This window comes from Squalius cephalus (assembly GCF_949319135.1).
Source record: "Squalius cephalus genome assembly, chromosome: 6".
Classification (NCBI taxonomy): Eukaryota; Metazoa; Chordata; class Actinopteri; order Cypriniformes; family Leuciscidae; genus Squalius; species Squalius cephalus.
The window spans coordinates 36,291,636-36,301,517 of NC_137127.1; the positions used below are offsets into that span (position 1 = coordinate 36,291,636).

At 36.5% G+C, this 9,882-nt stretch overlaps 1 long non-coding RNA gene across 1 annotated transcript; it reads right to left on the reverse strand.

Moving 5' to 3' along the window:
* Positions 1–891: 891 nt before the first annotated feature.
* LOC307160721 lies at positions 892–4,110 on the reverse strand. The gene is made up of 4 exons (XR_013821619.1): positions 3,983–4,110; positions 3,680–3,843; positions 2,007–2,120; positions 892–1,166 (listed from the first exon to the last, which is right to left on the reverse strand). It is a non-coding gene; the product is annotated as an uncharacterized lncRNA (long non-coding RNA).
* Between the last annotated feature and the right edge of the window lie 5,772 nt (positions 4,111–9,882).

Consider the following 9,882-nt stretch of genomic DNA (forward strand, 5'->3'; position numbering starts at 1 on the left):
ACAATAACAATGTACATTTCTTTTTACAGAACTGGAAAAATATACAATATGAAAATAAACAAATTTAACAAACCACTGACTTTGTCTGGTTTATTATATTACCCAATTTTCCCACGGGTTACATATGCTTTTTACAAAGAAAGATTACACTTGAAATATTGTTAAAATTGTATTTGTTGTTGACTTACATGTAAAAACTTTAAGAAAATAGCAAAAAATATATTTACAAGGTAGATGTAAACAAAATCTTAAAGGGGTGGTTGAATATAATTTCACTTTTTTAACTTTAGTTAATGTGTACTCACTTAAAAATGTTGGGTTAAAAATAACCCAACGAATAACCCAACTGTGGATTGGTATAGCACCTTCCCAACTGTGGGTTATTTTAACCCAATGCATTGGGTTAAACTCCAGTTGGGTTAAAATAACCCAACAGTTGAGTTAAATATTTATTTTTATTTATGACCTTATTTTAATAAATAAAATACAAATTGTTTTCAAAATACAGATTGTTTATTTGTATAAACAATACATATGTTTCAACAAATATATTTTTCAATTACAAACTATATATTGGGGAGTCTAGCATTTAATGTAAATATACATAATTGTGTACATAAATTCAAAATGCACAAGTGTATACAACACACATAATACATTCAAAACCTATGCAAATATGTACAAACAGTACACATTCAAAACCTACACAAAAATGCACATAGCATACATACAATTGTACAGCATACAGCACACAAAAATTCTAAATGAACACTAAATTTAGAACTACACATTAATAACCTACATTTAATTCAATAACCTATACAAATATGGACAGAATACACAAATTAATAACAATAAATCCTAATCACAACTTTATTAAAAGGTCTTCACTGTACACTGAATGCATTGATGTGTTAGTGTAAACATACCTTGAGTAATAAAACTACAAATACATATGTTGACTACTGGACCTAATGATGATGATGATCAAAGTTCTTAATGAGGCAGGACCTCCTCCAGATATATTAAAATTTGCATGCTACAAAAACTCCCAAAATGGGTGCAGAGGTCTTGAAATAGTTTATGTCATAGATGTAAAACATTTTTGAAACACATCAAGTCATGTGGATCCGGGCTTGTCTCACTGTTTCTCACTTGTCTCCAACCTTAAAAGAATAAATAATGTTCAGTTGGGCATGCACTGTGACAACATCAACAGTGTTAAATTATGAAAAAGTTATATCAAAGCAGAGCTGTATTGAATTAAATTATGGTCACTCTAATTAGTCATTACACCTGCTGTTAAATGGTTAGTTCACCCAAAAATGTAAAATCGGTCAATAATTACTCGCCCTCATGTCTTTCCAAACCTGTAAGACTTTCGTTCATCTTCGGAACACAAATAAAGATCTTTTTGATGAGTCTTACAGATTTCTGTCCCTCCATTGACAGCTACACAACTATCACTTTTAATCCCCAGAAAGGTAGCAAACACATCATAAAGGTAATACATGTTACTCCAGTGGTTCAACCTCAATTTTATGAAGTGACATGAGTATATTCTATCCCTTAACCATAATTTATCACTTTATTTACAACATATTAAACTCAAACGCATGTTCACGAGAGCACCTCGACATTAACATGTTGTGTTAATGCGCGAGCAGATGACAAGAGCGTGAAAGCAACAATTATGTATTTTTGCACAAAGCACTCGCGTCAGTTCATAAAATTGAGGTTAAACATGGATTACTTTAATGAAGTCTTTACTACCTTTCTGGGGCTTGAAAGTGGTAGTTGTGTATACTGTCAATGGAGGGACAGAAATCTCTCAGATTTCATCTAAAAGATCTTCTTTTGTGTTCTGAAGATGAGCGAAAGTCTTACAGGTTTGGAACGACATGAGGGTGAGTTAATCATGACAGAATTTTCTTTTTTTGGATGAACATAAGCCGAAGAGCAGTGTAATTTATCAAAATTGACTTGATAGTGTTGCTTTTACTTACAGGCCAAATGTCATTTAAGCTGCGCTTCATTTCAGCATATGTTGGACACACCATTTTTCCATTTGTGAGGTATGGCGATGATGGAAGGATGTCAGGCCATTTCTCCAGGATCATCTTTGAAAGACAAGAAAAAAACAGTTTTCAACTATACCACACATGTGTGAACCTAATTTCATATGCACTTAGACACAGCCAAAACAATTTTCCAAAATAAGACACCCCTTCCATATACAGTAGAGGGTATGCACTGATCGTCACTTTCCCGCCGAAGAGCTGTTGCGTGACTGGATTTAATAGGGGAAACTGCGAAAACGTGAGTAAAACAAACGATTATCAGTTTAAACTAAAGGTTGGACTCGATATAGTGTTCCTTACAACTTAACAAAGATCCAGTGATCTGTGGATATTGACATGCAGCCAGGAATCCTGTTTCCTGATATTTATATGAGCCTGATTTAGACACCAAAAAAAAAAAAAAAAAACTAATTTGCCTGTGAACGCTTTATATACCGACAATATAAGTCCGGGTGATCACTTCTATCAATGTTATATATATTATATCGTCCAGCCCTAAAACTTTTATAGTTTTTTGTCAATGTTTATTTAAAAACATCCAATTATGCGCTCCATTTGCTTCTCTGTACTGTAGTGATGGGTCGGTCATGAATGATTCGTTTATTTTGAACAAATCTTTAATATGACTCGGGACTACTGAGTCTGTACTGGAAACAGAAATTATTAGTTCATCTCTTGAGTCTTCGGGTTCGAGTCCGAGTCTTTTGTTCTTCCTGTCAGTCCCATAGAGGCTATGCTGTCAGTACCGGAAAGAGAAATGATTAGTTCATCTCTCGAGTCTTCGGGTCTGATTCTTCTCTCTGAGTCTTTCATTCTTTTGTCACATGACAGCGCTGGACACATAAATGAGTTACTAATTTTTTAACAGTAACATGCTACATTTTTGGTCTCAAATTATAGCTTTTTAATTTCTTTAAATTTATAATTTAAGAATTTCTGTTATGATGGATCTTTTCCATATGGATGAGGTACTAAAGAGTTGGTAATGCTTTAAACTTTATCTATGATGGGGCAAACCACTTTGATAAAGATATATATTATATATATATATATATAGTCTAATAACAACAGTTCCGTGACATAAAACTAAACGACTCGAACCCGAGAGATAAACTAATCAATTCTGTATCCGGTACCGATTGCATAGCTCAGCTTATGTAGTCACGTGTTGAAAGAAATGACTCGAACCCGAAGTCGATAGACTCGAAACGTGAACTAATCAATTCTCTATCCGGTATTACAGACTGCAAAGCTCAGTTTATGAGGATGTCACGGGATGAACGAACGGCTTAGATTGGGTAAACTAACAGACTGCATAGCCTGAAGACCCAGATAAATAAATTAATCGTTTCTGTTTCTCATAATTTGGCCTCTTCCTTGCATTGCATTTTTTTTTCTTATTCTAAATGTGATCAACATTTGATGTGTTTGGGGAATTTGGCTATTGACATGTAACATTTAAATACATTCTGCTGAAATTAACGAAATGACTTGGAAAAAATATTTATTAATTTTTATGAATGAGATGCAAAGATCCAAGTTAGTAAAATGATCCGAACTTCCCACTACTACGTCACGTGCATACATATTAAACTCACCATTCCAAGAAAACTGTGAAGTCTGGGATATTCTCTAATGATTTCTTCAGCAGTTCTTGCAGTTTGTTGAGGTGGTGTGTGTCTCACGAACTCCTCGACTTGGCTGTGAGGACTTCTTGCTTTCTTTTGCCACTCAATCATTGTCAGTCATCAAACAGCTCAGACTATATTGAAATAAAAAAATACTGTATTGAAATTACGGAAGACAGCTAAAAAAAAAAAAACATAAGTAATTATCTGTACCTGGATCTGTAGTAGCCCCAGCACTGCACATTTCGTATCTCTAATCATTATTCAACTTACCAACTTGTTAGTAGAGGGACTCCAAGACCGGTGCCAGATAAGGAAGACATCCAAAATGTGTACTGTACACTGTCCAGGACCAGAGTTGAGAACCATTGTCATCCAGCAGCATAATACTTTCATTTACTCCTTTCTGTGTTGGAATGAAGCAGAAAAAAATTAATATTTTCAGAAAAGTAAACTAACTAGTCCTTAAAAACTTGTTACTACAGTAAATCAAGGTAATCTGTGTATTGGAAAACATCAACTTTCTTTAACTAATCATGAACTAATCGTTTATTTGTTGCACAATGTTTCCCATTTCAATGTTGTTGGGAATATCTGCACTTTTTCATCTTTCTTTCATCTCGGGAGATTTCAGCGAATTCAAACGCTTCTCACTGCACCTCACAGCGCTGTTGTGGTGTCTGACCGATGTCTGAGCTCGCGCCGCTGGGCCGAGCTGATAAATGGTCCGTGCACTACGGTTCATATGAGTAGAGCTCTTTCGTTCCGCATTTAGTGACAATTGTAGTCGCACCTGTACAAAAAAAGTACGTTACCAGTCTGGAGCACTGCTTCAGCTGTGACAGCTTAAAGTCCCTTTAAGACATTTGCTATCACGAATAAACAATTGCTATCCGTAAAACAGGCGTAATGCTAGTGATTTCAGACTAAGGCCTACTTAGTTTATTGTAGTAGGTAACTGGTAGTAAACGGTTTCGCTAGTATAATGTTATAATTAATTACTTTATTACTGCTAGCGACCTAACGGCGATAGCTAGGATTAATTTCCAATCGATCTCACTTCCCGGAGATCATTAAAACGGTCTAAAGGGAACTTCGTTTTTAAAAAATATAAAATTCATATTTAGAATAATTATATTCAACGTCTCAGTACACAATACTTAATGTTATATATACATAAAAACGATATGACTTACCTTTCATAATCAGGATGCAGCAGCAGCTCCTGCGTTGACTGTCTGTCACTGGACCGTTAAAATTTGAACCGTCGCTGCAGAAACCGTAGGCTATTTAACCCAACAGTCGGGTTATTTCTAGAAATTACCCAACGATTTTAAAAATGACCCAATATTTTTGGAAAATAACCCAACATATTGACCCAATATGTGTAACCCAACGGTTGGGTTACACAAATAACCCAACGTTTTTTACTGTGTAATGTTGCTGTTTGAACATAAACAACATCTGCAAAGTTTTGATGCTCAAAGTTAAAAGCAAAGGGAGATATAATTGCTTTATAAGGCCTACAACAAATGCCTGGTAGGGACTACACGACATTCCTCCCGGGTTAGTGACTTAACAAACCCTAAAATTTACGTGAACCCCACCCCAGAAAACGATTTATAGATTATCGAGACAGAATATGTGAATTAATGGCTAGAAGATAGCTACACATAAGCTACATAAATTCACCAACTAACCATTCAGAAATATTGTCTACATGTTGTCACTCCATCTTTCTGACTTCGGTTTGAACATAAAAGGCTAAAAGCTTTTGAAATTTTCAGTGCATGTCTGTGTGAGGTAAAAGGACACAAGCTGTTGAAGCTCCGCCCTCTGTTTCGGGAGCAGCAGCTCATTTGCATTTAAAGGGACAGACACAAAAACGGTGCGTTTTTGCTCACCCTCAAAAAGTGACAACTTTAACATGCTTTATAAAAAATATCTGTGGGGTATTTTGAGCTAAAACTTCACAATACACACTCTGGGGACATCAAAGACTTATTTTACATCTTTCAAAAAGCGCATTATACCACCCCTTTAAGGGGCTATTTACACCTGGCCACTTCATGCGTTTTCAAAGATCAGATAGCTATCTGATTTATCAAAACGATTCCATTTACACCTGGTCACATAAATGTGTTTTTGCAAAACGGATATAAATCCGATCTTCAATTCCCGCGCTATATCCAGATTTAACGGAGTGCACATCACCGAAAGCAACAGATATGAGCTGCATTTTATTGATCATCAGCTAAAATGTCTAAATCAAAGCCCGCAATAAGAGAGAGTGCCAACAGCCCTGGTATGATCATTCCGTTTCTTTACTTTTAAAGATGATGATTGTGTGTTAAGCGTCTGCGAATTACTTTCACTTTGATTTGCGATAGTTTGCACGTTTGCTTAATGCAGTGATCTCAAACTCAATTCCTGGAGGGCCACAGCTCTGCACAGTTTTGCTCCAACCCTAATACAACACACCTGATCCAGCTAATCAAGGTCTTCAGGATTATTAGAAACTTCCTTGCAGGTGTGAGTTGGAGCTGGTTGGAGCTAAACTGTGCAGAGCTGTGGCCCTCCAGGAATTGAGTTTGAGACCACTGGCTTAATGAATAGATGCTCAGCTGCTCACCTGCTGTGATGCGTGTTGCAGTAGCGTCGTCATATCTGGCTATAACATGACATATAGCCTACAATAAGCTCTCACACGTTTATTTTTTATCGTTTTTGGGAGGAGTAAAATTTACAAATGTGGTTTCAACAACCAGATGTGTTTACACTTGTCCAAATCCGTCTCGAATGCGTTTCGGAGGGCATTTACACCTGGTCTTTTCACGATCGGATAGCTATCCGATCACAGAAAACGCATGAAGTGACCAGGTGTAAACAGCCCCTAATAGGTCAATATAAGCCTTCTCATTAAATTATTCGCAATCTTTGGAAAACAGTCTCAACCAGTCGAACCACGAAACAGCGGACCATATGAGATTCCAAGTCACAGTTCAGCTCACGTAGCACCGCATTCGTGGTTCGACTGGTCGAGACTGTTTTCCAAAGATGGCTCCTGCCTGTATACGCGAAGTGTACTGTCTTTATAAAGTATCTTCTTATTAAACTGTCTGTGCACTTACAAAGTTCTCAATGATTCAGTTTGCATGTAGGGACCCTCATAATACTGTGTTAGTATAGGGCTATTTTGAACCTTGTTAGTGGTATTAACTAGCGATTTCTTTTTACTTACTCTATGCCCTATATACTAGCTTTATAAGCTAATCAGTGGTTCGAGCTAAAGCTGGGTACATTCGATTAGCATGAAAACACATTCCAGAGAATGCTCGACTCGGTCGAGCCCATTTATTATTAACCCCTAGGTTCATTTTGCACCGGAATTGTCCTTTAAGATTTCCAATGGCCATGGCAAGTAAGTAATAAAAGTGTTGGAGCTGGTATCAAAAACACTAAAAATGAATTGAACAGGACATACAGCATTAGCAGGTTTAACTTTATATATCTGTTTAAGGATAACAGTAGCATAATTTTCCTATTGGCTCCTTGTCAGTAGTTTAAACTGACATGGAGACTTTTACATTTAGTACTTTTTTTGTTTTCAGAGTTTCAGAAAAAAGTCTTAACTAAATTGGTGGATGTCCACATGGAGGTCAGAAGGCTGGGAAGAAGCAATCCTCCCCTGTCATCCGCCCATATAGAGCAGCTGGAGATGATGGAGGAGTTTGAGAGAGAGGAGGAATGCCTCAAGGACAAGCAAGCCTTTGAGTCCCTGGTATGATTAGCAAGACACAATATGGAAGTGATGTCATTTTATGCTGTTTTATTTCTAAATATTATTCTGTCGTATATCAGTGAAACTTGTTATACGCTATTGTTTTTCTAAACATGACAGGGAAATTACCCCCTCTCTTTAAAGGTGTTGCAGCTTACAAGAATTGGTGGGAAAGATGTAAGGGATTGTGTCCACAACATTCCTGACAGGTATTTTTTACAGGATCCCTACATATAGGAACATGTAACATGCATAACACAAACACGTTGCATTTCTTGTCACAGTTTGCCAGTCGACAGAGGATGTGACATATATATACCAACTTGTACTATACACTTTATTCACAAGGCCACTGTCTGAAACAAGTAAGCTGTGGAAAAACAGGAAGAGCTCCAGAGAACGTCTCGGTCACATATGTAACCCTCGTTCCCTAAAGGAGAGAACGGAGACTTGGTCGACGTGTCGACTGATTGGGATCACGCTTATGGAGCCTGTCATCTTCGAATATTGATAAAACGAGCCAATGCACACATTGGCGTGTGAGCTTTGCATCCACGCACCACCCCGCAGCACGGGTATAAATATACCATTTTAGAGTGGCCTTTTATTGTGGCCAGCCTAAGGCACACCTGTGCAATAATCATGCTGTCTAATCAGCATCTTGATATCCCACACCTGTGAGGTGGATGGATTATCTCTGCAAAGGAGAAGTGCTCACTAACACAGATTTAGACAGATTTGTGAACAATATTTGAGAGAAATATGCCTTTTCTGTACATAGAAAAAGTCTTAGATCTTTGAGTTCAGCTCATGAAAAATGGGGGCAAAAACAAAGTGTTGCATTTATAATTTTGTTTGGTGTATATGAATCACATATTTGAGGTCTAAATAACTACATTATAGCCTAAAAAACTCTAAAAACTACATTTCGTGACAACAGTAGTATTTGTAAGAAAAAAATAAAAATATGGTGGATTTGCTTGACCGCCATGACAGTCGCCCCAAGCAGAGCGATAAAAATGTTTATGCGGTTCCATACTGGGGGAATATGGCACGGCTGGAAATGGCTCACAGCCATTCAGATTCGAGAACCAGAAAGAACTGTTGTGTGTGTGTGAATATATATATATATATATATATATATATATATATATATATATATATATCTTTTTTTTTTTTTTTTTTTTTTGTGCACCGCCAAAACCGGAGTGAGTCGAAAGACAGGTGAAGTTGTAAAGAGGAAAACAACAAAAATCAACAACAAAGTGCCATCCTTCCTTCGCCACCTAATGGAGTTTGAGTGGAAAAACTTGGACTAGGCGAAACACTTCTTAGTAGGATATGTACCAAAAACAGACACTTTTCAGTTTGAGGATACCTAACTAAAACTAATGCAGTACACTAGTAATCTATCCTGCAATAAAGGTTACAATGTTGTTTTTGATGAAATAGTTTAACTAAGTGTACTTCAAAGTGTATAAATCACTGTTTTACCATATGATGAAATATAATAGAATTAATTTTTAGGATGTTTTATGAAACTTTATATCACTCTTATCTAGAGGGACTTCTGACAGATTCCTTGCCATAATGGAGCAGATTCCTGGTTGTTTGAAACCATCAAATTTGCAAGGTGTGTTGACTTCCAAAATCAGTACAGATGAGAAACTTGTTTACTTTAAGAATTCATTGTTTTTTTATGTTTATAACAACTGTGCTGCTTCAATGCATTGCAGGCTTGTCAAAATTTGCAAAAAGGAATGCAGCTTTTGTAATGCTACAACACTATCACTCTCAGAAATAAAGGTACAGTGAGGGTACAATTAAGTACTTTAAGGTACAAATTTCACAAATGTGCCAGCAAAGGTACAAACATGTATCCAGCTGAGTACCAAAAAGTACCTTTCCAAAGAAAAGGGGTACACAATGAGATATGCATGGTGAAAAGTACACATATAGGTACCCTTTGAAAAGGTACATTGTCATATATAAAGTAATAGTTAAGGTACAACATTCACAAATGTACCATTAAATGTCCTATCGTGTTCCCATGGGGTACTAAGAAGTACCTTTCGGGTACACATCCTGTAGGGTACAAAAAAGTACCTTATTCAAGTCAAAGGGTACACTTCCTGTGGGGTACTAAGAAGTAATTTTCAAGTGACAGGGTACACAATCCTCTGGGGTAGCTACTTATGCGTGCCTTTTCTAAGACTGATAGAGCCTTTGTCATAATTTGTAAATGTGGTATGCTGAATAATCCTCTGTGATAAGTGCATAATTATTATCACTATCAGTTTTCGTATGTATTTTCATTTGTTTCTGCTAAGGGATTATTTACAGATTTATACTCGATTTTTATAATTATTATCATTATTGTTTTCATTTAAAT